This window comes from Peromyscus leucopus, unplaced genomic scaffold, assembly GCF_004664715.2.
Source record: "Peromyscus leucopus breed LL Stock unplaced genomic scaffold, UCI_PerLeu_2.1 scaffold_1191, whole genome shotgun sequence".
NCBI classification, from domain to species: domain Eukaryota; kingdom Metazoa; phylum Chordata; class Mammalia; order Rodentia; family Cricetidae; genus Peromyscus; species Peromyscus leucopus.
Window position 1 is genome coordinate 39354 of NW_023504327.1, and position 7171 is coordinate 46524.

Below are 7171 nucleotides of genomic sequence, written 5' to 3' on the forward strand. Positions count from 1 at the left end.
ATATTAGGAGCAGCAAAGGAAAAAGGCCAAGTGACTTATAAAGGCAAACCCATCAGAATAACACCCAATTTCTCAATGGAGACTTTGAAGGACCTGGACAGATGTAATGCAGATGCTAACAGAACCATGGATGCCAGCCTAGACTAATATACCCAGCAACACTTTCAATCATCATAGACAGAGTGAGCAAGACATTCCAAGACAAAACCAGATTTAAACAAAACTTATCCACAAATCCAGCCCTACAGAAATCACTAGAAGAAAAATTCCAACCTAAGGAAGTCAGATATACCCATGAAAACACAGGCAATAGATAACACCACAGCAGTGAACCTGATGAAGAGAAGTACCCACACACTGTAGCTAGAGTTTCCCTGCCTTGCCCACAGTCAGGACAAATCTTTGTCACCCGCCAGTCCCACAGCCACTCAGACCCAACCAAGTAAACACAGAGACTTATATTGCTTACAAACTGTATGGTCGTGGCAGGCTTCTTGCTAACTGTTCTTATAGCTTAAATTAATCCATTTCCATAAGTCTATACCTTGCCACGTGGCTGGTGGCTTGCTGGCGTCTTCACATGCTGCTGGTCATGGCGGCGGCTGCAGTGTCTCTCTGCCTCAGCCTTCTGCTTCCCAGAATTCTCCTCTGTCCTTGTCCCACCTACTTCCTGCCTGGCCACTGGCCAACCAGTGTTTTATTTATTGACCAATCAGAGCAATTTGACATATAGACCGTCCCACAGCAACACACTACCACCAAAAATTATCAGGAATGAACAATCACTTGTCATTAATATTCCTTAATATCAGTGGACTTAATTCACCTATAAAAAGACACAGGCTAACAGAATGGATATGAAAGCAGGACCCATCTTTCTATTGCATATAAGAAACACACCTCAAATTCAAAGATAGACACTACCTAAGAATAAAAGGTTGGGAAAAGACTTTCTAATAAAATGGTCTTAAGAAGCTAGCAGGTGTAGCCATCCTAATATCCAGCAAAATAGACTTCGATTTAAAATCAATCAAAAGAGATCAAGAAGGGCCTTACATACTCATCTAAGGAAAGATCCACCAAGATGAAGTTTCAATTCTAAACATTTATGCCCCAAACACAAGGGCACCTACATATGTAAGAGAAACATTACTAAAGCTTAAATCACATATAAAATCCCACACATTAATAGTGGGAGATCTCAACACCCCACTTTCACCACTGGACAGGTCTGCCAAATCGAAACTTAATAGAGAAATAAACGACTTAACTGAAGTTATGACTCAAATGGATTTAATCAATATCTAAAGAACATTCCATCCTAACAAAAAAGAATATACCATCTTCTCAGCACCCCACGGAACCTTCTCTAAAATTGACCCCACATAGTTGGCCACAAAGCAAATCTCAACAGATACAAAACAATTGGAATGACTTCCTCTTCTATCAGACCACCATGGTTTAAAGTTAAATTTCAAGAAGAACAAAAACTACAGAAAGCCTAAAATCTCATGGAAACTAAATAATGCTCAACTGAATCACCAATGGGTTAAGGAAGAAATAAAGAAAGAAATGAATGACTTCCTAGAGATCAGTGATAATGAATATACCACATACCTAAACTTATGGGACACTATAAAACCACTGCTAAGAAGAAAATTCATATCACTAAATGCCCACATAAAGAAGCTGGAGAAAACTCACACTAGTGACTTAACAGCACACCTGAAAGCTCTAGAACAAGAAGAAGCAAAGTCTCCCAGGAAGAATAGACACCAGGAAATAATCAAATTGAAAGCTGAAATAAATAAAATAGAAACAAAGAGAACAATACAAAGAATTAATGAAACAAAGAGTTGGTTCTTTGAGAAAATAAACAAGTTAGACAAGCCCTTATCAATCTAAACAAAAGGCAGAGAGAGAGAGCATCCAAATTACCAAAATCAAAATTGAAAATGGAGACATATCAACTAACACTGAAGAAATCTAGAAAACAATCAGGTCATACTTCAAAAAACCCTACTCCACAAAACTGGAAAATTTAAAAGAAATGGATAATTTTCTGGATAGGTACCATATACCTAAGTTAAATCAAGACCAGTTAAAAGATTGCAATAGTCCAATAACCCCTAAGGAAATAGAATCAGTCATTAAAAGTCTCCCAACAAAAAATGCCCAGGATCAGATGGTTTCATTACAGAATTCTACCAGATCTTCACAGAAGATTTAATACCAATATTCTTTAAATTGTTCCCCACAAGAGAAACAGAAGGAACATTATCAAACTCCTTTTATGAGGCTACAATTACCCTGATTCTCAAGACAAACAAAGATGCAACAAAGAAAGGGAACTACAGACTAATCACCTGCATTAACATTAATGCAAAAAAAATCTATAAAGTACTGGCAAACAGACTCCAAGAAAAAAAATCAAAACAAGTATCTACCATGATCAAGTAGGCTTCATCCCAGGGATACAAGGGTGGTTCAACATATGAAAGTCTGTCAATGTATTACACCACATAAACAAACTGAAAGAAAAAACACGCAATCATCTCACTAGATGCTGAAAAGTCATTTGACAAAATCCAACACCCCATCATGATAAATGTCTTGGATGGATCAGGAATATAGGGATTATACCTAAACATAATAAAGGCAATTTACAGCAAGTCAACAGTCAACATCAAAGTTAATGGAAAGAAACTCAAAGTGATTCCACTAAAATCAGGAACAAGGCAAGGCTGTGCATTCACCCCATATTCATCCAGAAGTTCTAGCCAGAGCAATAAGACAACATAAGGAGATTAAGGGGATATAAATTGGAAAAGAAGTCAAGCTTTTGCTATGTGCAGATGACATGATAGTATACATGAGTGACCCCAAATTTTCAACCAAGGAACTCATACAGCTTATAAACACCTTCAGCAACATAGCAGAATATAAGATCAACTAAAAAAAAATCAGTAACCCTCATATATACAATTGACAAACAGGTTGAGAAGGAACTCAAAGATACATCACCCTTTACAATAGCCAAAAATGATTTAAAATACCTTTGGGTAACTCGAACTAATCAAGTGAAGGACATGTATGACAAGAACTTTAAGTTCCTGAAAAAAGAAATTGAAGAAGATGTCAGAAAGTAGAAAGCTCTCCTATGCTCATGGATAGGCAGGATTAACATAGTAATAAATGGCAATCTTACCAAAAGCAATCTACAGATTCAATGCAATCCACATCAAAATGCCAACACAATTCTTCACAAACCTGAAAAGAACAATACTCAACTTCATATGGAAAAACAAAAAACCCAGGATAGCCAAAAGATTCCTGTACAACAAAACAACTCCTGGAGGCATACGATCCTTGACTTCAAACTCTACTATAGAGCTACAGTAATAAAAATAGCTTGGTACTAGCATAAAAACCAACATGTGGACCAATGGAGTTGAACTGAAGACCCTGACATTAACCCACACACCTATGAACATAAAATTTTTGACAGAGAAGCCAAAACTGTGCAATGGAAAAAAGAAAGCATCTCCAACAAATGGTACTGGCATACCTCGATGTCAACATGTAGAAAGCTACAAATAGATCAATATCTGTCACCATGAACAAAACTTAAGTCCAAATGGATCAAAGTCCTCAACATAAATCCAGTTACACTGAACCTGATAGAAGAGAAAGTAGAAGTAGTCTTGAACGCATTGGCACTGGAGATCACTTCCTAAATATAACACCAGTAACACAGACACTGAGAGTGACAATTAATAAATGGGACCTCCTGAAACTGAGAAGCTTTTGTAGGGCAAAGGACACAGTCAATAAGACCAAATGATAGCCTACAGAATGGGAAAAGATCTTCACCAACCCCACATCTGACAGAGGGTTGATATCCAGAATATATAAAGAACTCAAGAAATTAGACATCAAAATGCCCAACAGTCCAATTAAGAAATGGACTATAGAGCTAAACAGAATTCTCCACAGAGGAAGCTCAAATGGCTGAAAGACATTTAAGGAATTGCTCAACATCCCTAATCATCAGGGAAATGCAAATCAAATTGACTCTGAGATAGCACCTTACCCCTGTCAGAATGGCCAAGATCTAAAACACTGAAGACGGTTTATGCTGGAGAGGATGTGCAGCAAGGGGAACTCTCCTCCACTGCTGGTGGGAATTCAAGCTTGTACAGCTACTTTGTAAATCAATATGGCACTTTCTTAGAAAATTGAGAGTCAATCTCCCCTAAGACCCAGCTATAACACTCTTGGGCATATACAAAGGAATGCTCAATCATACCACAAAGGCACATGCTCAGCTATGTTCATATCAGAATTGTTTATAATAGCCAGAACCTAGAAACAACCTAGGTGCCCTTCAACTGAAGAATGGATAAATAAATTGTGGTATATTTACATAATGGAGTACTACTCAGCAGAGAAAAACAACAACATTATGGGTTTTGCAGGCAAATGGATGAATCTAGAAAAAAATCATCCTGAGTGAGGTAACCCAGACTCAGAAAGACAAACATGGTTTGTACTCACTCATAGCTGGACACTAGATGTAAAACAAAGGATGACTAGACTGCTACTCACAGCTCCAGGAAGGCTACCTAGTAAAGAAGACCCTAAAAAAGACACAGGGATTGCCCAATGACAGAGAAATGGATGAGATCTACATGAGCAAACTGGATGTGAAGGGAGATAATGATGGGCAAGGGCTGGGGGAAAGAGAGCTTAGGGGAGTGGGAGATCCCAGCTGGATCAAGAACAGAGTGGGAGAACAAGGAAAGAGAGACCATGATAAATGATGACCACATGAGAATAGGAAGAAGCAAAGTGTTGGAGAGGTCCACAGAAACCCACAAAGATAACTCCACAACAGCAAGACAGCCCAAAATGACCTACTCTGGTGATTGGTTGGCCAAACACGCTAACCATCATGATAGAACTCTCATCCAATGACTGATGGAAGAGGATGTAGAGATCCATGGCCAGGCCCCAGGTGGAGCTCTGGGAGTCCAATCAGCGAGAGAAAGGAAGGATTGTATGAACAAGAGATGTTGAAACCCTGATTGGAAAAAGCACAGGAACAAATGGCCAAACTAGTGAACCAATAGCTGAGGAGCCCCCCATCGAACTGGATAAGGCCCTCTGGACAAGTGAGAGAGGTGATTAGCTTGAACTGTTTGGAAGGCCACCAGGCAGTGGGACCAGGACCTGTCCTTAGTGCATGAGCTGGGTTTTTGGAGCCTGGGGCCTATGCTGGGACACTTTGCTCAGCCTGGAGGAGGGGACTGGACCTGCCTCAACTGAATCTACCAGGCTGAGCTGAGTCCTTGCCCTTGAGGAGATGGGAATGGGGATAGGATTGGGGGGGAGGGGGGAGTGGCGTGGGAGGAGGGATGACAGGGGAATCCATGGCTGATTTATAAAATAAAATTAAGTATAAAATTTAAAAAAAGGATGTATACCCTGAGAGAAATAGCATAAGTAATCTTTGTGTGCTCTAATACAAATCCCCTGTCTCTAGAGCACATGGCCATAAAGCCTTTTTAAATTGTTTAATATACTTTTTTGGAATTAAAATCCATGGCTGATATGTAAAATTAAATTGTAAAAGAAAAAAATTATATCATGTTAACTATTGCTTCTCTGCCACCAAACCCTCCCATAGATTTTTCATTGTGCTCTAACCCATGGCCTCTTTTGTTTAACAACACATACTGTTTGAATGTGTTCTGTGTTTGGCTGCAGGACTCTCAGCTATGAAGCAAAGGGTTGGTTGCACTGGACATTGAATGTATAATGGAATGTGCACATATAGAATCCTGTGCCTTACAAGAGGAACAGGAAGTGCTCAGGGAGGGTGGAAGATTTTACTAGAGTACAGATTTCCCAGACGAGGGCCATGTCTCACCTTAGTGTAGAAGGGAAGACCTGGAATGGTTTGGGTTGTCTGAGTTATTTGATCTCTACTCACCCAATAGGGTAACTGCCAATGTCCTGAAGCCCAGCTTGGAGGGCCTAGCTTATGAGGGACTCTGGGAAGGATTAGAAATCAGGTACCAGTGGGAGGTAGCTTACATGTACTTTCAAGTTAGGAGATGATGGCTGGGAACCACCAAGGCAGAATCAGGTTGTCAGCACTTGCCGAACACTTCCTTGTGGGTTTTCTAAGGTCATTGTACTTGTCCTCATAGAGACGAGAGAAGGCCTCAAGCTTGTGGGCACGCTCCCTGCTTAGGGCTCCAGGGGGAAGCTCAGGTTGTTTGCTTCTGCCAGAGAACGAAGATCAAAATAATTCTTGGCATACACACTGGAAGGAACATTGATGTTGAACTGTAGCAATTCTAGGAACCGTCACTCCAGCTCATTCATGTCCTCCACTGTGATGTCTTTTAGGATCTGGCAGTAATTTACATTCCACACAGCCTGGTCATCTCACACCTTAGGGGCCAGCAGGATTGCCCCGAGAACAATGTACTTCCAGTTGGCTGGACAGATGTCAATCTCTGCATACGTCAAGAGTATACCAGGGTGACAATGGCACATTCAGCTGTCAGCTGAGTAGCACTGAACAGTGTCCAAATGAACTGGTAGATCTGCTTCTGCTCTGGGTTGTGTTTGTCATAATCTGGTGGCACTTCGGATTTCGAAAGAGGGTGGAGGTTTTCATCAAAAATATCTAAGAGCATCCTTCCATCTGGGTCCCTGTTTTTGATGTGTAATATATCGCAAGAGCTACACACTTGATGGTGTACTTGAGGTTTGTTTGGCTGACTTTTGTTTTCTGACTGTTTCTGATTTACTTTGGGGCTAGATCAGAATCTTCATTGAGTAAAATCAAAGGGTTAAAGGTCCCCTGTTACTGAGAAACTGACTTGAAGTCTGAGAGTCTGAGTCACTCCTGCACAAGGCTTTGCTTCTGCTCAGTTCTTAGATTGCAGTGACCGAGCTTTGTGAGCTCTTCTTCATTGTTTGAGACACTTGAGACAAATTCTAGCATTTTGTTTGTTACACCCTCTGCTGTGTGAGCTAGGAAAAGTTTAGAATTGTTTGTTAGTTAGTGTTGAATACCCTAAAATCATATGCCTGACCCCAACAGGCCCCTCCCCATGGAGCACACTTTGGAAACGGAAGGAACAAATGCCAAAAT

General features: G+C 40.4%; 1 pseudogene; it reads right to left on the minus strand.

Annotated features, from left to right (window-relative positions):
* Window positions 1–6112: 6112 nt before the first annotated feature.
* Window positions 6113–6815, minus strand: LOC114686881 (annotated as a pseudogene).
* Between the last annotated feature and the right edge of the window lie 356 nt (window positions 6816–7171).